This window comes from Balaenoptera musculus, chromosome 6 (genome assembly GCF_009873245.2).
Source record: "Balaenoptera musculus isolate JJ_BM4_2016_0621 chromosome 6, mBalMus1.pri.v3, whole genome shotgun sequence".
Classification (NCBI taxonomy): domain Eukaryota; kingdom Metazoa; phylum Chordata; class Mammalia; order Artiodactyla; family Balaenopteridae; genus Balaenoptera; species Balaenoptera musculus.
In genome coordinates this window covers 97,860,624-97,881,326 of record NC_045790.1, presented here as the reverse complement: position 1 = coordinate 97,881,326, position 20,703 = coordinate 97,860,624, and the positions used below count along the sequence as shown (strand labels likewise).

Here is a 20,703-nt window from a genome sequence, read left to right as displayed (position 1 = left end):
TGAGGACACGGGGAGAGGGAAGGGTAAACTGGGATGAAGTGAGAGAGTGGCATGGACATATATATACTACCAAATGTAAAATAGATAGCTGGTAGGAAGCAGCCACATAGCACAGGGAGATCAGCTCAGTGCTTTGTGACCACCTAGAGGGGTGGGATAGGGAGGGTGGGAGGGAGACGCAAGAGGGAGGAGATATGGGGATATATGTATATGTATAGCTGATTCACTCTGTTATAAAGCAGAAATTAACACACCATTGTAAAGCAGTTATACTCCAATAAAGATGTTAAAAAAAGAGGGGGGTGTCTGATATTTTATTCATATACATCCTTCTTATCTGCAATGTAATCTACAATTTCTTGTGGGCACATTAACTTCTCTGCATCTACATCAGGAATTTCAAACCCAAATTTATCTTCCATGGCCATCATAATCTCCACTTGGTCCAAACTGTCTAAGCCCAGGTCTTTCATAAAATGGGAATTTACTGAGAGCCTTTCTGGGTCAATCTTGTCATAGAGTTTCAAGACGTAAAGGACAGGGTCCTTGATTCCCTCTAATGTCAAAGGAGTGTGTCACTATACTGGGGGCACAGCTATGTAACTCCACCTGGAAACTGCACAAGCAGCGAGGCCGACTGCGGAGCCCCAGGCCTCCTCTGGGCCCCCACGGGGAAAAGGGTAGTGCTGAGTGGCTGGGCCGTGGCCAGCGTGGGGAGCCTGGGCAGCGGCGTGAAGGCCGCAGGCAGTCGGTGGACACAGGCGCAAAGGACACGAGCTGCCATGGCTATGCCGACCCAGGATGCCCACTTTTTAATTGGGTTGTTTTTTGCTATTGAGTTGCATGAGTTTCTTATATATTTTGAATATTAATCCCTTTTCAGATACATGGTTTGCAAATATTTTCTCCCAATCATCATTGCCTTTTCATTTATTGATTTTTTTCCTTTTCTGTGCAGAACCTTTTTAGTTTGATTGAGTCCCATTTGTTTATTTTTCCTTTTGTTATGTAAGCATTTGATGTCATATCCAAAAAATCATTACCAAGACCAGTATCAAGGAGCTTTTACCCTATGTTTTCTTCTAGAAGTTTTATGATTCCAGGTCTTATATTTGTCTTTAATCCATTTTGAGTTGGTTTTTGCTCATGGTGTAAGATAAGGGGCCGATTTCATTCTTCTGCACATGTGTATACACTTTGCTCAGCACTATTTATTGAAGGCTATCCTTTTGTCATTTTATACTTTTGGTACCTTTGTTGAAAATTAGTTGACTGTATATGCACAGGTTTATTTCTGGGCTCTTGACTCTGTTCCATTGGTCTATGTGTCTGTTTTTATGACAGTACCATACTATTTCGATTACTGTAACTTAGTAATGTAATTTGAAATCAGGAAGTGTGATGCTTCCAACTCTGTTCTTCTTTCACAAGATTAATTTGGCTATTTGGAAACTTCTATGGTTCTATATAAATTTTAGAATTTTTTTTTATTTCTGTGAAAGATGCAGTTGGAATTATGATAGTAATCACATTGAATCTTTATATCGCTTTGGGTAGTATAAATTTTTTAACAATATTAATTCTTCCAATACATGAAAGTGGGATATCTTTCCATGTATCTGTGACTTCTTCAATTTCTTTCCTCAGTGTTTATAGTTTTCAGTGTACCTATCTTTCACCTCCTTGATTAAATTTATTCCTAAGTATGTTATTCTCTTTGATGCTGTTGTTAATTTTAGCATGATGGCTCTCATTGTATGGTCTAGTTGTGAATCCCTCTAAATAACATGGAGAAGAAATGATTAACAAAGAATGACTTGCATCTTATCCATTTTCTTAGGTTGCCTTTATAATTCTTCCTCCAGGAACCCTTCCATCTGCAAGGTGGATATGATTTCTTTTTCCTCTGAATTCTGTTTTGTTAAGAACAGTGTTGCTCTGATGTTCATGTGCCTTTGAATTACCTGGAAAATGTGTTAGAATGCAGCAGATCTAGGGTGGGATCTCTGATCCTCCATTGCTATCAAGCTCCCAGATGATACTGGTGTTGCTGGTCCTAAACCACCCACTGAGTATAGCAAGAGTTTTTGGAGCACTGGCCACTTCTTGCCTTATATTACAATTACTTGTTTGTGCATCTGACTTCCTCAATTGGATTGTTGTAATTTTATTGATGATCTGATTGTAGCTTCTACAGTTACTTCTCAAGAATTTCTCTAACCAATCTAAACAGACATTCAGTGACTCTCTATCACCTAAGCTTGTTTTAATCGCCTAACAGGACTTATCCCCTTTGTTTGTCTACCCCCTTTATTATAAAGTAAGAGCATGATCCTTTCGGCTGGAACACAAGCATTAAAATATTACCTGGCATAGAGTCGGTACTTGGTAAATACGGTTTATGGAAGTGATGAGCAAACTTTTTTTTCTTACTTCCAAGTTCATCTCCCTTATATATAATGGCAGATACAACCACAATGGAGTAACTGTGATGGCTTTCTGTGTTAAAGTTCATCATTTTCTGTAATTCATAGGCACTATAGGAAGGCAGTTAGACTGAATTGAAGGTTGCTAACAAGACAGTTTTTAAATTTATTTATTTATTTATTTATCCATGGCTGTGTTGGGTCTTCGTTTCTGTGCGAGGGCTTTCTCTAGTTGCGGCAAGCGGGGGCCACTCCTCATCGCGGTGCGCAGGCCTCTCACCATCGCGGCCTCTCCTGTTGCGGAGCACAGGCTCCAGACGCGCAGGCTCAGCAATTGTGGCCCACGGGCCCAGCCGCTCTGCGGCATGTGGGATCTTCCCAGACCAGGGCTCGAACCCATGTCCCCTGCATTAGCTGGCAGACTCTCAACCACTGCGCCACCGGGGAAGCCCTAACAAGACAGTTTTAAACAAAAAGCCTTTGGGTATCAGTGTGAGTGTGTGTAAGTGTAAAATATATATAATATAAAAATATAAAATAAATAATACATGTTTTCCTTTTCCCAGTTGAGTCCCTATTCCACCTTCCCACCTGTGATTTTTTTTTTTTTTTTTTTGAGAGCCTTGATTAGAATCAGGTAAAGAACAATCTCTTTCCTGGGCAGCAAAAACCCAGTATTGATTTTTCTTTATTGACCAATCATACATTGCAGTATAAATATTTATGATGGTGGCACATAATAAAAAAATAAGTTAAATACCACAGAGGAAAATGAAATGTAAATGGGAAAGGATTTCTCGTGGGTAATACATCACTTTATAATCTTACGTTACTCTGAGAAGCACCCAAAGGCTTTCTAGGATCAATGCTCAGATTACAAGACCTCCATCATCACAAACAGACATTTGCAATTTGGTCTCGTGTCCTCTTGGGGATCACTCACATCAGGTTTATTTGGCGATTTAGCAAGTGAAATACAATATATATGCAAAGCCCTTCTAAAGTGGCCAGGTGTTTAAATGGAACTCTTCTAATATCTTGGAGCATTTTTGTAGATTCCCCCAAATGTCAGAGTTGAAAGGAGCCATGGAGATCATTATTCCAAGCCTCTCATTTTATGGTGAGAGGAACTGAGGTGCAGAGAGGAAAAAAGCTGGCCTCAGGTCGCACAGCATGCTGCTAGATGAACAAGAATTTCATGCAGCTCCTAGTTCAGCTGTTTCTCCCGATCGTGTCTCCATTAATTCTGGAGAAGGAAGGTTTGGGGAAGGTAGGCAGGGATGCAGTAGGAGTCGAGTGTGGGCAGGTCAGATTAGAAAAGGTGTTATTCTGCTTAAATACTCAGCCAGACAGTTTTAAAATCTCAGAGGACACAGCAAGCTGCAGCTCATTCTCTTCTGGAGTTATTACTGACTTGGTTAGAATTTATGGAGACAGCCATTTGTTTTGACATCAATTTCTCTTTTATTTACCTCAGAAGGGTGGTGACTGATACTGAAAGGTTTTGAGGTCAAAAAGGTCCTTAAGTGTTAGTGACAAAGATCTTTAAGGAAAGGTGAATCCTCCCCACCACCCTCTTCCCCATTCTTCAGTCTCCTAGAGGCAAGTAGCTTCCATTTTTGTAGACACAGATCATTTTTTGATAATTCAGAATGCTGGAAGATGGGAAACCCCAATAAATAGCATTGACAGAATTAGAGATAATTAACATACAATGTGTGTGTGTGTTTGAATGTGAACAATATTAGTAAAATAAAATTTATTTTGTACAGCTAAAAATAAACTATGCATTTATCTTCTATACTACAATTTATAGGAAAGAGAAAAAGAGCATAGGATTTTCAGTCTGTACCTTTGCCCTTTTTATTAACCTTCAGTCTCTTCACAGTGATTGTAGTAGGAGGTGTACAATGTCTTTCTTTGTCATTAACCACCCAAGCACACTTACTGAATATGATTCCCAAACTGCAAATGGGTATGAAGAGACCTCAGTGAGAGAACATTAGGGATCAGACATACATCTAGACTGGGTAGATATTTCAACCTCCTTATTCAAAACTGCTATATTTGTCCTCAAAAAGAAATGCCTTTTCAGTGAAATATATGTATGTGTGTGTGTATGTGTGTATATATACATATATATGTATGTATATATACACACATATATATGTACGTATATGTATGTTTTTTGGTTTTTGTTTTAAGGAAAGGACAGAAAGAAGTAACAGCTGCTTTCATGCATTGAAAATGCAGCTATTCAGAGTAACCTGAGTATTCATACCAGATCAGCGATCCAATGCAGTTTGAGATTTGACAGAATTCCCTCAATAGCTCTAAAACCAGAGTCCGGATGATGAGAAGGATACCTGATGTTTGAATTGCCTCTGCAACTACATTTTTTAGGGCTTTCAAATTGCTGCTTGCTAACATTTACAGTTCTCTGCAGCCATAATGTACCACCACGGGATTTGGGAGGAGATCAAAGAAGCAGGAAAGAAATTGCTATTCCCAAATTCTTACCAGTAAAAGATCGGTGCATGTCAAGTAGCTTTTAATGTCCACAAACCCAGTTGGGTATATATACAAGGCCATCTCCATTAGCAAAGCCTACACTTTCTTCATCGAAAATCTGTTCAACTCCAGAGAGGAAAGAAACTCTGCTGTGAATCTTAATAGTCCTAGACCTTAGCCTTCAAAGGAACTTCTTAACTTTTCAAGTCCTTTTCACATTGGTTACAAAATATAAGTGTGCCTTTTGTTAAGAAAACTTGCTCTACACAAACCCCTACTTTTACTTAAATAATTGAGGTAGGTGCAGGAAAATAGAATGTCTCAAAGGAAGGATTCTTCACTTCTGAAATAAGGCTTAACAAGGTGCAGAACAGCATGTATAGCACATGTTACTTCTTATCTAAGATCCACATATGCACATACATAAAAATAGAAGAATAAGCAAAAATAAGCAAATTAAAGCAGTTATCTATAGGGAGGAAGAGGGAGACAGGTAAAGGTTAAAATAAAATCTAACTTTGTCTGAATATATCATTTTGTAAACAGGACTTTGGAGCCATGTAAATGTTTTAAATACTTTTTTAAAAAATCAGAAATAAAAATGGCAATCCATAAAAATCAAATAACAATCCATCAAAAAGTAAAATGTAACAAATGGATCTGTGTGTTAAGTCAGTGACTTAGCTACACATGGAAGACTCATTTTAATTGACTATAAATAGGATAATGTGGTAACATATACCAAGGACAACATGAACTGCCAAAACAACCTTGCTTCCAACAATGATATTGATAGTGATAATATTGGCCTCCTTATTCCAATACTATTATCTTATAGTTGGATAAAGCAAATAAGTATTTAAAAATCAAAATTTTTTCAGCAGATGAGATAAAAATTTAAAATGAAGATGTTAACCAAACCACAAATTGTCTACATGTGGTTGGAAATAGAAAAATATTTTCTCTTAAAAATATATATATTTCCTAGCTCTGTCCACTGAAAATACTGAGAAGCAATGTCCAATCCATAATGACTAGCAGTGACGATCACTGTTAGTTCCCAGATGGTGTTGTTTCAAAATGCCATTTCCCAACAAAAAAAGAAAAAGGGTACCTTGGAGAAATAATTAATTCCTTCCAGGTCTCGGGTCAGGAACATGAGAGGAGCCTGGGACATCTTATCACACTAGATGGGTAGGATGGGGGTGGGTGGGAGGGAGGTCCAAGAGGGAGGGGATAGAGGTATACATAGAGCTGATTCACTTCATTGTACAGCAGAAACTAACACAACATTGTAAAGCAATTATACTCTAATTTTTAAAAAAAAAGTAGGTATATCAATGAATGACATTGGATCAAAAGGACTCATGAGGGCTTCCCTGGTGGCGCAGTGGTTGAGAGTCTGCCTGCCAATGCAGGGGACACGGGTTCGAGCCCTGGTCTGGGAGGATCCCACATGCTGCGGAGCGGCTGGGCCCGTGAGCCACAATTGCTGAGCCTGCGCGTCTGGAGCCTGTGCTCCGCAACAAGAGAGGCCGCGATGGTGAGAGGCCCGCGCACCGCGATGAAGAGTGGCCCCCACTTGCCGCAACTAGAGAAAGCCCTCGCACTGAAACGAAGACCCAACACAGCCATAAATAAATTAAAAAAAAAAAAAGTTATGAAAAAAAAAAAGGACTCATGAGCTGCCATTGGCCAAAAATAGAACATTTGGGCCACAAAGAGAATAATAAATGAAATAGATTTAAACATATTAAATATTTTATAATCCATGAGCTCATAAAGATATTTTTAAACAAAAATCCCAAACTCTCATTTTTTGCCTTTATAAGTGTCAGCTTACTCTGGAAACTGTTAAACATGGGGAAAGAATCAAGTATTAACGTATCTTTCCTATAAGAACTGTACCTCACGTATCCAAATAATGTGAAAAGAAAAGCTTTCTTTATAGACCATTTATAGCTATTAAACACAGGAGTAGAAAAATATCAACATTTTAGCACCTTTAATGAAATGATGAACGATCATCAATGGATTCTCAAACCTTAGGTAAAAAGCTGATAAAGAAGTTTAAAATAGATGGATCCAGCTGAAAACACCTGAATGTACTGATCACTCTTAACACCACTGGAAGAGACATTATCAGACATTAATTTTCTTCTGATGTGATGCAACAGAAACTATAGAATACCTCCATAAAGTATTCTTGCCTAAGAATTAAACCTTATTAGTTCATAGAAAATACAGGACCAGAGTAAGATATGTAGCAAGAGTGCAGTCTAAAAATCCAGAATAAGGAAAATTCTGTGGGAGCAAAGTGTGAGTTTCTTCAACAAATAAGTTATACACAGGCTCACATGTATGTGCACACATATACACAGAGGGATGGGGAAACTGTAAATTAAAATAAATTCAAGAAACATTAATAGCAATTGTTTTAGGTATTGTTTGGATCTTGCTTTGAAAAAATATGGTAAAATGACATTTATTAAACAATCGGAAATTTGAACATTGTGTATTTGGTAATGTTAAGGGAGAAATTGGTATAATCTTAGTATCATGGTTATATATATATATATATTTTTTTTAATGTTATTCTTGTCTGCTTACATTCTTTTAATTTATGTATGTATGTATGTATGTATGTATGTATGGCTTTGTTGGGTCTTCGTTTCTGTGCGAGTGCTTTCTCTAGTTGTGGCAAGCGGGGGCCACTCTTCATCGCGGTGCGCGGGCCTCTCACTATCGCGGCCTCTCTTGTTGCGGAGCACAGGCTCCAGACGCGCAGGCTCAGTAATTGTGGCTCACGGGCCGAGTTGCTCCGCGGCATGTGGGATCTTCCCAGACCAGGGCTCGAACCCGCGTCCCCTGCATTGGCAGGCAGACTCTCAACCAGTGCGCCACCAGGGAAGCCCCATGGTTATATTTTTAAAAACAGTTCTTTAGAAATACATAAGTATTTTTGTGTGAGATATATAGTATATTAGCAATATTCTAAAACTTGTTAAAGCTGAGAATTTCTTATACTAATCTTTCAATTTGTGTATATATTTGACTATTTCCATGATAAAAAGTTTTTAAAATGCTAAAATAGGGCTTAACACAGATTCTTTAAAATATTAAACTACTTTAGGATATTAGTACATTTTTGAAAGCAAATGAGAGAAACCCACTCAAACTAGTTTAAGGGGGGGAAAAAAAGGAAATATATGTGTTTATATTCCTGAAAATTCCAGAGATGGAGCTGTCTCAGAAACTCTGAAGATTCAAATGTCTAGATGTTCCATTTCTTCCCCTTCTCTCTGCCCATCTCCATCTTCCCCTCCCGCAGTATCTCCATCCCTCCTATCTACCTCAACCCCTTTCTCTCCTCTAGACTCCACCTCACACAAGTATTACACGATCCTAGTTCAGCCACCCCTGGAAAAAAAAAGAGAGGAGCTCTCTCCCAGTGAAGGTCTTATGGTTTCTGGTACAGAAAGTTGAGTTGACTTGATCACACTCCCCAGTCATGGCTCAATCACCTCTAGTCCATTTAAGGACCCTCACTCATTTACTTTATCCTAATTTATATCTCTTTCATCCCTAATTCCTACTAGCATTTATGTCCCCTGATCCTCAGCAAAAATACTGATTCAAAGTTTTTGTTATGTATCCTTTTGTTTATGAGTAACTTTATAAAATACTGTGGTTTTGAATGCATATATACATGGCTGTATATCTCATCTGAAACTAATCTTTTTGCCTTTAAAACTATATATTTTTTAAAAATAACTAGTTTTATTGGGGTCTGTTTACATACGGTAAAACACACAGATCTTAAGCATATAGTTAAATAAGTGTGACAAATGTATATTTCCATGTAATGGACACGCTGATCAAAACATAGAACATTTCCATCTCCCCAGAAAGTTTCCTTCTGTCCCTTTACAGTAAATCCCCAGTTAGATGCAACCACTGTTCTGATTTCTATCACCAAAAATTATTTTGCATGTTCAATGAACTTCATAAACATGGAATCATAAAGTATGTACTCTCTTATGTCTGACTTTTTTTATTCAACTTAATATCTGTGAGATCCATCCAAGTTTTGGCATATATTAGTACTTTTAAAATTATTTTACTGCTAACTCATATTCCACAGTAAGAATATAACAATATGTTTTAAAGATAAGTATGTGTGTATCTAGTCATTTGCTTCTGGCTGCTTCACAGTATTCTGCAATATGCGTCTTCCATATTTTACTCATCCTGGTCATGAACTCTTAGGTTGTCTTCCATAAACTGCTAGCCCAAATAATGCTGTGACAAACAACCTTGAGTGTATTCCCTTTGAGAGCTGTGTGATAGTTCTCTGGAGCTTATAAGCATCCTTAATTTCATTAAGAACTGTTGCACTGTAGAATGCTCACATCAGTTTACATTCCCTTCATCAGTGTTCGCAGGCACCATTTCCCAATATGACGGCCATGTATAGCATTACAATAAGGTAAGTAATGTTAACCAGTTTTCAATATTTAGAGCAGCGCTTTCCAATAGAAAGTTTCGTGATGATGGAAATAGTCTGTATCTTCATTGTCCAAAATAGTAGCTCCTAGCTACACATGGTTATTGAGCACTTGAAATGTGGCTAGTGTGACTGCGGAACTTCATTTTCAACTTTATGAGATAGTAATTAATTTAAACGTAAATTAAAGAGCCACATGTGGCTAGTGGCTACCGTATTGAACAGTGCAGATTTAGAGTCAACCAGGATGATGAGATTGGACTCAGTTTCTGAGTCTAGTTGGAAGTCACTGGAAAGGGATTCAAGGGAATGCCATGATACAATTTGCGTCTTAGAAAGATCATTCCAGCTGTGATAAGGCATAGGTGGAATGGGGTTCAATGGAAGTCAGGAAATATTGGTTGGGATGATATTATAGTGACCTTAGCTTAAAAAGATGGTGGCTTATGTAACAGCAGTGGAGACTGAGAGAACAGAGAGAATCAAGAGCTTAGGTGGAAGCACTGATAGGACTTGGAAACTGACTTGAAATAGTAGATTAAAAAAAAAAAAAAAGAATAAGCAGCAAATTTCAAGTTCCTTGCATGGACAATAAGATACATGGCTATACATAGTTTCTGATGAAGAAGTTCCCAGAAAATTTACATGGAAAATCACCCATCAACCAGGAGTGGTGACGGAAATTTAGTCAAGGTCCTTTGAGTCATGGAAAGATTGTGTGGAGCCAGATTGTCTCCGGGTCTGGAACCCCATCTGTTACTGCTCTGGTTTCACCAAGGCTCATGCCAAAGGTCGCCTGGATCCATCCCATACCATCTTTTGCTCAGTCATAGGCTGACAGAGTTCAGCACAAGAGGAATGAAACGACCTGGAGAAATCTGTAAATATCTGGAAGCTCTGAGGTTGACACAGAAGGAAAAGTCTGGGAACTGATACGCATCCATTGTTTAATGTTGCAGGCAATTAGTGATCAGGAGCAGCTGCTATGGTTAAACTGTTAAAAATTCCAAAGTAAGTGAAACAGAACATATGGGATAGGTTTTATCTCCAAAATACTGCTTTGAGGATAATATTGACATAATTTGCCTATCACATTTTCCCCCTTTGAAATGATTTGTATAACATTTCCTAGAAATAGGCTCCATATGTGTGTTAGCAATTGGTGGAAGAAACTCAAGCTCATTGAAGGAGAGCCAGCTACAAGAGGAGTCATGAATCTACCACTGGGGCCAGGCAGCATTTCTCTTCCTGGAAAAGGTAGATTGTCAACAGAAAGTCAATAGAGGGAAAAGGAGCTAGTAAACGGACAGTTAGTGAGTCCTTTCTGTATGCTAACCACTGTATGATAATACTTCCTAGGTATTTATTAACAGCTCCATTTTATAGATCTGAAAACTGAGACTTAAATAGAGGAGACAGTTTGCTCAAAGTCACACAGATAGAGAGTGCCAGATCTGGAATCCAGACCAGCTTTATTTGACTAAAACATAAACTTTAGACAAAAAATCTGCCTCTGGATTTGGACAAGTGTAGTGATTCCCAAAGTATTATCTCTGGACTAGGAGCATAGACCTCACCTGAGAATATTCTATGAATATGAATCAGTTCAGACCTATTGAATCAAAAATTCTGAGGGTGAAGGCCAGAAATCTGTTTTAACAAGCCCTCTGGGTAATTCTGATGCCCACTACTGCTTTGGAATCACCGGATAAGTTGGTATTTAATCAATTATATAAGAGGCAGTTACTCAGGAAGGTTACAGTCCGAGGAGGATGTAGCTGGGAGGATACAAAGAAATATAACACATGTTTTCTACACAAAGAGTAATTAAAAAACTTTTGGGGAAATATACATTACTGAAACAACTCAGTTTAGTGGAAAGTATGCTAGATAATTTTGAAAACTTGTTTCCAGTCCCAGATCTGATACTAATAATGCAGGTTGGCTTTGGACAAATTATTTAACTGCTATGTATTTCCTTTTAATCCCAATTAAAATGATAATAGTGGTGGTGGTAATGGTACATTTTCAAGGCCCTTAAGCATTTATAATGCCTTTATTTTAGAGGTAGGCAGGAGAGTGACTAGCCAAAAATGAAAGGTGTTTACTTAGAAAATCTCCAGTATTCCTTACAGCTTGACTTTCTAGTAGACTTCTCATATTAGTACACTGAAAATATACAGAATAATAGATGGCCAAGTCAATGGTTCTCAAACATGATTGCACTTCAGAATCACCAAGGAGCTTAAAAGAAAGTAAAAGACATCCAGGCCTCTCTCCCCAGAGCAATACAGTCTGCTCACATCCCTTATATGTGGCATATAGGGAGAGAAAGAGGTGATTAATTGGCCTTTGGGTGATTCTAGCATGCTTCTAAAGTTGAGAATTATGGCTCTAAATATTCAGTGAATCTAAATGAAGGAGAAGTCCAGGCGGTCAACAGTAATTTGGGTCTAGCCACCCATTTTCAGTGACTCTCCATCATCTATGGGGAAAATCTAGTTTACTTAGCCTGGAATTAAAAGTCTTCTATGCTTTACTTCCTGAGGACATTTCCTGCTTCTGTTCCATTAATCACTTCTATAAACCTTTGCTTTAGCCAAATTAGACTCCTTGCTTTTCTCCAGCTATTCCCAGATTACACATCCTCTCTAGTTTTAATAGTGTTATTTCCTATGCCTGATTTTGCCTATTGAAAGAATATCCTTCCCCCACAGCATAATTCAAGTGTTGTATCCTTCATAAAGCCTTCCCTTGTGCCATCAACTGGAGAGCATCTCTCCTTCCTCTCATGGCATGTCACATTTTGGATACTGTATCTTTTTAGAATGTTGTCGACTGCACAGGTATAAACCAGCACTATCCTGAACAAGCTGTAATACATATTCACCTTAGTCCTAAAGGGAAAAACCAAAATACCAGACTCTTGAACCACAAGCATTATTTTGCATTTGAGGTACTTTTCAAATGGGCAACTCCATGTAAGGTGCTGTAGGGCAGGGCACAGAGGAATTTGTGTGTTTAATGATGGATGATAATTTCTTTAAAGCAATAAACAATTGAAAAAAAAATAGAATATTGTCGACTGCAGAACAGAATGCCTTGTCTCAAATAGTTTCACTCATAAAGGCAATGCACCTCAATCCTGAGTTAGAACAGCTGCAGGTCAGTTCATTGAATAGCTCAACAATATCGTAAAAGACACAGGCCCTTTCCACCTTCCCCATCTTCCATCCTAGCTCTAGTTCCCTTGGTAAATCTAAAACAGCCACCACAGTTCTGTCACTTACAGACATAAACATGTCCAGCGGGTGAAAAGAGCTTTTGTTGATGTTGGTTTCTTTTTAAGAACAAGGGAACCTTTCCAAGAATCTGACCATCAGACTTTTTCTCATGTTTCACTGGCCAACATTATGTCACATGCTCATTCCTAAACCATTCACTGGCAAGGGAAGTGCAGTTTCCGGGACTGGCTCATTGAAGCATATGTTTAGTAGAAGGATTTCCTGAACAAAACTGGACTGCTCTTAGAAAGGAGGAGTCATGGGTGTTGATGAATGGTGCTTGACTAAGCTGCTAATCCTTCTCTCGAGCAAGTAAGCCCTTTCAATGTATATTACAGTTATCTGTTCCCGTGTTTAATCCCCTATTAAACTTAAGTCTCCTTGAGGACAGGTTTTTTTTTTTTATGTTTAAAGGCGTGAGCTTTGGAGTCAGACAAACCTGGGTTGAAATTAATGTGACAAAGTCATTCCAATTTGCCCCAGACTTTCCTGATTTTAGCATCCAAAGTCACATATCCAGAGAAAGCCCTTAGTCCCAGGTAAACCATGACAGTTGGTCACCCTAGTTGAAATCTCATCTCTACCATATACTAGATGCACAATCTGGAAGTCACTTATTTAATCCCTCCATGTTTCATTCAAGAAGTACTCCTTGAGTGCCCACCATGTGCCACGCACTGTTTCAGAAAGTCCGCCTTGTTTTTCTGACCACCTTGGCACTAACTCTCTCGTTTCCCGCAATCGTGCTAAGGTTGCCCTGGGATTGCCTCGTGTGTGACCCTCTCGCTGCACCGCATCACTCAGAGATGATGTCAGAGGAAGCCTGGCCATCTGACGAATGGGGCTTGGGAAATCCCCAAGAGTTTTCAGACACTGTTTCTGGCTTGAAAAACAAAAACACCCACAAAACAGCCAAGGGTCCCAATCTACTCAGGGAACATGCTGTCCTCTCCTGTTTGCAGGGCCATTTCTTGGACAAGCAGTGGCTCTGTTTGCTGGACTTTTGGCCCCGTGCAGTCACTGTGAGGCAAGGCACATCTCGCACAAACAGGCCAGTGAAATGAGGTAATTGCGGCTTTCGATGAATGCTATTTCTGTCTCCTGGGCTATGCTGGCTGGGATGTGAAGAGCGAGAGCTAGTCTATCAGACATGTTATGGCTCTCCTCACAGAGTGCAGATAGATAACCCAGGAGTGGGAAAGCTGCCTCCTGTTTCTCCTCCTCCTAATGACTGCACACATGCACCATTTTCAAACAAGACCTGCTCCATGTTGGAAATCCCTTCCAAATGCCAGAACTTTTCCATTTGGGCATCGAGTCTGTCCTTAAATGTGATTTAATGGAGCTGTACTGAACATAACATGTGCCAAGCATGTTATAGATGCCATCCATTTCCTCTTCACAAGGACCCTCAGAAATAGGTACAATTAGTATTCCAGCTCTAGAGAGAAGCAAAGTATGACTCAGGATGGTGAGGCCCCCTGTCACAGCACTAGCATGTGCAAGGCCAGTGTGAGCACGTAAGTCTACTCTTTCCATAGCTAGAACTGTTCCATTGCACCACTGTTAATTTTAGCCATTTGTGTTGGATTTTTGTCCCCTTACATGTATTTCATCCTTTCATGCTACTTCGAAATGGGAAATAGAATAACAAGATTTCTTTTTAACACTTTTCACGGCCACGTTCTGTACCAAAGTACAGTGACAACTTCGACTGCTTGTCCTAGAACCCAATTTTTTCACATTCGATTGTTTGTTTGGACTGTGTTTTTTGTTTTGTTTTTGTTCCTTTTATCTTCACTCAGAGGTATTCAGTTTCCCGACACTTGTTGAGGTTGTTGATGGATCTACTTCTCAGATTCCCTGACCATCATTCCTCATTAAATGTTTAGTTTTGGATGTTTTAATAAATCAACCAAATAGTCACACAGAAGTAAGTTGTTATGTAAAGTCTAAATAGGCTCTCCTCTGGAACCCAAGGGACTATTTTATGGTTAAAGGATGGAGACTTGGTTTAGTAGGCACTTTTGGTTATCTAGAGAAAGATGCTTCTGGTTAAAACTATTTGGTGAAACTATTATTCAACATAGTTTTGGAAGTTTTAGCCATGGCAATCGGAGAAGAAAAAGAAATAAAAGGAATCCAAATCGGAAAAGAAGAGGTAAAACTGTCACTGTTTGCAGATGACATGATACTATACATAGAAAATCCTAAAGATGCCACCAGAAAACTACTAGAGCTAATCAGTGAATTTGGTGAAGTAGCAGGATACAAAATTCATACACAGAAATCTCTTGCATTCCTAAACACTAACAGCAAAAAATCAGAAAGAGAAATTAAGGAAACACTCCCATTTACCACTGCAACAAAAAGAATAAAATACCTAGGAATAAACCTAACTAAGGAGACAAAAGACCTGTATGCAGAAAACTATAAGACACTGATGAAAGAAATTAAAGATGATACAAACAGATGGAGAGATATACCATGTTCTTGGATTGGAAGAATCAACATTGTGAAAATGACTGTACTGCCCAAGGCAATCTACAGATTCAGTGTAATCTCTGTTAAATTACCAATGGCATTTTTCACAGAACTAGAACAAGAAATTTTACAGTTTGTATGGAAACACAAAAGACCCTGAATAGCCAAAGCAATCTTGAGAAAGAAAGATGGAGCTGGAGGAATCAGGCTCCCTGACTTCAGACTATACTACAAAGCTACAGTAATCAAGACAGTATGGTACTGGCACAAAAACAGAAATATAGATCAATGGAACAGGATAGAAAGTCCAGAGGTAAACCCACACACATATGGTCACCTTATCTTTGACAGAGGAGGCAAGAGTATACAATGGAGAAAAGACAGCCTCTTCAATAAGTGGTGCTGGGAAAACTGGACAACTACATGTAAAAGAATGAAATTAGAACACTTCCTAACACCATACACAAAAATAAACTCAAAATGGATTAAAGACCTAAAAGTAAGGCCAGACACTGTAAAACTCTTAGAGGAAAACATAGGCAGAACACTCTAGGACATAAATCACAGGAAGATCCTTTTTGACCCACCTCCTAGAGAAATGGAAATAAAAACAAAAATAAACAATTGGGGCCTAATGAAACTTAAAAGCTTTTGCACAGCAAAGGAAACAATAAACAAGACCAAAAGACAGCCCTCAGAATGGGAGAAAATATTTGCAAATGAAGCAACTGACAAAGGATTAATCTCCAAAATATACGAGCAGCTCATGCAGCTCAATATCAAATAAACAAACAACCCAATCCAAAAATGGGCAGAAGACCTAAATAGACATTTCTCCAAAGAAGATACACAGATTGCCAACAAACACATGAAAAGATGCTCAACATCACTAATCATGAGAGAAATGCAAATCAAAACCACAATGAGGTATCACCTCACACTTGTCAGAATGGCCATCATCAAAAAATCTACAAACAATAAATGCTGGAGAGGGTGTGGAGAAAAGGGAACCCTCTTGCACTGTTGGTGGGAATGTAAATTGATACAGCCACTATGGAGAACAGTATGGAGGGTCCTTAAAAAGCTAAAAATAAAACTACCATATGACCCAGCAATCCCACTACTGGGCATATACCCTGAGAAGATCATAATTCAAAAAGACACATGTACTCCAGTGTTCATTGCAGCACTATTTACAATAGCCAGGACATGGAAGCAATCTAAATGTCCATCAACAAATGAATGGATAAAGATGTGGCACGTGTATACAATGGAATATTACTCAGCCATAAAAAGAAATGAAACTGAGTTATTTGTAGTGAGGTGACTGGACCTCGAGTCTGTCATACAGAGTGAAGTAAGTCAGAAAGAGAAAAACAAATACCGTATGCTAACGCATATATTATGGAATCTAAAAAAACGGTACTGATGAACCTAGTGGCAGGGCAGGAATAAAGATGCAGACATAGAGAACGGACTTGAGGACACAGTGGGGGAAGGGGAAGCAGGGACGAAGTGAGAGAGTAACATTGACATATATACATTGCCAAATATAAAATGAATAGCTAGTGGGAAGCAGCCGCATAGCACAGGGAGATCAGCTCAATGCTTTGTGATGACCTAGAGGGGTGGGATAGGGAGGGTGGGAGGGAGGCGCAAGAGGGAGGGGATATGGGGATATATATGTACATATAGGTGATTCACTTTGTTGTACAGCAGAAACTAACACAACATTGTAAAGCAGTTATACTGCAATAAAGTTGTGAAAAAAAAGAATATTTGGTGAAGAATGGGCTTTTTGGAATCAGTGTGCTAGAGCAAGCTCCGTCATATTCTAACTCAGAGAACTTTGGCATACATTTAGCCTTCCAAGATTTAGTTTCCTTATCAGAAATATGGCAAATATGTATGTGATTTTTGCATATATAACAAGATATAATGTATGAGGAAGAACTCAACAAAGTGTCTGATGCCTTGTGCAAGCTCTGTCTATGACAGCTATGCCTTATTATTGAGAATTGCTATTTATGTCTTTATGTCAGCTACTCAGAGCCTTTCATTGCCTATCCGTAGGTCATGGACTATGTTAGAAATTGTTATTTTTGAATAAGTGAGATATTGTGCTTATAAATGTATCTGCATGTTCATAGCACCATTTCCATAAAGACATCCCATGCTCTTTCTCGTCCAAGGAGAGGTGGAGATGGCCATTGTGCCATCAGTTATGGTATTTGGATGACCTGAGTTCAAGCTTCAAGCTTCAGACATTCTCAGGATTCAGTCTCTAATCCTTTGCCACGTTGCTCTTTTCCCCTCACTTCTCTTCTCTCTTCTATTCCTCAGCTTCACTGATTTTCCAATACTGAGCAATTTATGAATCTCTTTTATTTCCTGACTTTTTCTAACCATGTCCTCAGGGTCTCACCTTCCACTGCAAGGAGTTAATCAGGGTACTTTAATAGACAAACATTTCCCACCCCAGGAGGGATTTTCTTGCCAACTGTTAGGTTAATGTATATATTTCTTCCCTCTACAATTAGAATAGAAGGATGTACATAATCCAAGAGGTTACTAACTACCTGAGCCACATTTAGAGGCAGGTGGGGAAGTTAGAGAGGGCTTCACTAAGCATATATTATTTGAGCTGTTTGAGCTGAACCTTGAAGGATGAGATAACCAGGTAGCCAGCCCTAGGTCACTGCTCCCCTCAGCGCTATTTCAGGCCGCAATGAGATAGACCCAATTAGGTGAGCTCCCAGCAAGCTCAGAGGGAACATTCACCACCAGCAAGGACCATTAGAGTTAATAGAAGTTGCAGACTCAGTGAAGGGCTCATGAAGGGTGAGGAAGGGACGTGCTCCTGGATGTTTGCTCTGAGTTGGAAAATAGTGTTGTGTGTTCATTAAGACAACATCAAAACAAAAGATCCTCTGGGAAGTCCTGGTAACCAAGGTCATCAGTATTAAGAAGGCAGAGCCCTAGTCCCTGGGCAGATGTTCTGTCGTGAAAAAGCCTCATTTAGAAGTATTGATGAATTGATCTATATCGGGTTTTTTTTGTTTGTTTTTTTAATGTTTAAAACACAGGTGGTATGTTTACATAATTGGAAGGAGGAGGCGGGAAATGGAAGGAAAGCCACATTATTCACTTGGAAAGTGCTTTTGGATGAGCAAAACAAGGGCAAAACCTTGGCAAGGAGGGTTTCAGGAGTTTTGCTCATAGAAGCACCAGACTAGGAGAACGTTTTATATTTGGACAGGATATCAAAGTAAATCTCAAGAAGTATAGCAGCTAAGGACGGACATATTCCTGTAAGTCTGGCATTGTATCCATGTCAGCCAAACAGCAGACGCTATGCCTACTCAGGTCCAGATTCCCTCTTACCCACCCAGTCAGCCACACTTGTAAACTTCTGTATCATCTTCGACTCCCCTCATCCCTCCCCACTCTCACTCTAATCTCCTAGTTCTTTATCTCTCCTAAATATGTCTTTATTCTGTTGAATTCACTCTCCCTACTGCTATTACCCTGGCACAAATCACATTTATATTTTTGCTTTATTGCCCTGGTCATACCTTAAAATTTGACTTGCATCCAAAGGATTCAAGCATCTTGTTAAATTGCAGATTCTGATTCAGTAGCTCTGGGATGAGGCCCAGGATTATGCATTTCTAAGAAACTCCCAAGTGATGTCTATGCTGTTGGTCGGAGAACTACACTTAGAGTAGTGAGGCACTAGGGGCAGAACCAGGTCTTGAACCCTCCATAGCCCATGTTCCTACACTACCCCAGGCAGCCTTCTAAAGGGTTTGGGGAGTAGACTTTTCTAGGGGACCCCAGAAGATGAAACAAGAGCTGCTGGATGGAATTAAAGCAAAATCTTGATAACTGGAAGATGATTCTGACATCAAGAGCTGATGGACGATAATATGGACTGTATTATGAGATGAGTACCCTTCATTATAAATATTCAAGCAAAGACCAAGGAGTATTTTTCTGACATTTTACTAAGAACATTTCAGACATAAAAGTAGCATGGATAGCACATGCCTCTGTCCTGGATTCTAAAATTAGCATCTTACTATACTTGCTTTATCCCATAACAATTCATCCATTCATCCCTCTGTTTACCTGACAATGCAGTGTTGTTTTTTATGCATTTCAAATTAAGTCGCAGACATCGATACACTTCCCTCTAAATATTTTAGCCTACATTCCTTTACTGAAGTTCAGTATTTGTTTCTTTTTCTGTGGGGTGAAATTCACATGCAGTGGATGCGCAAATCCAAAGTGTACCGTTTGATGAGGTTTGACAAATGCATATACCTGTGTGACCCAAACACCTATCAAGATATAAAACAGTACCATCACACCAGAAAGATTTTTTCATCCCACTCCACAGTCAATCCTCACTTCTATCACCCTAAATGCAACCATTCTTCCAAATTGTTTTCACCATAGTTTAATTTTGCCTCTTCTAAATTTTCACATCAGTGAGATTATAAAGTATCTACTCTTTTGTGTGAAGCTTCTTTCACAATAAATTTTTGAGTTTCACCTGTGTCATTACATGTATCTGTAATTTATTCTTTCTCTTTTTTGCTGTTTTTAAAAATTTGAGATACATATAATATACCAAAACTTACCCTTTTAAAGTGTACAAATCAGTGGTTTTTAGTGTGTTATGCAACCGTCACCACTCTCTAATTCCAGAACATTTTCATCACCACCGAAAGAAATCCTGCACACATCAACAGTTACACCCAATCCCCCTTTCCACCCCAGACTCTGGCAACTTTTATTCTACTTTACGTCTCTATGGATTTGCCTATTCTAGACATTTCATATAGTATTCTATTGTATGAACTTATCACAGTTTATTTTTCCATTATCCTGTTGACATAAACCTGGGCTGTTTCCAGTTTTGAGCTGTTTTGAATAAAGCTTCTATGAATATTCATGTGAAAGGTGTTTTGTGGACATATGTTTTCATTTTCTTGGGACAGTGCCTATGATTAGGATTACTGGGGGACAGTATTAGGTGTATGTTTAGTTCTATAAGAAACTGCAACAAGTATTTCCAAAGTGGTCCTACCATTTTATATTTCCATGAACATTGTATGAGCATTCCAGTTGCTCTACATGCTCAGCCACCTGGTGTTGTCATTTTTTTTTTTTAATTTGGGCTATTCTGGCGGGTCCAACAATATTTAGCAGGCATATACTAGCAAAGATCCCTGTAGGATGAGGAGCTTGGACAAGAATGCCTCCACAGAGCTCAGAGCTCCTGGGGATCCAATCCAAGTTACATGCATCCCTGTATTAGCTTTATATTGCTACCATCAAAAAATCTACCATGCACATAGTGAATTAAAACAGCACATATTTATTATCTCACTGTTCTCTAGGCCAGAAATCTGGGTAGACTCAGCTGTTTCTCTGTCTCAGTTCTCACAAGGCTGAAATCAAGTTGCCAGCTGGCTTGGGCTCT

At 39.0% G+C, this 20,703-nt stretch overlaps 1 pseudogene; it reads right to left on the bottom strand.

The window, feature by feature from the left end:
- Positions 1–310: 310 nt before the first annotated feature.
- LOC118897471 lies at positions 311–784 on the bottom strand (annotated as a pseudogene).
- Between the last annotated feature and the right edge of the window lie 19,919 nt (positions 785–20,703).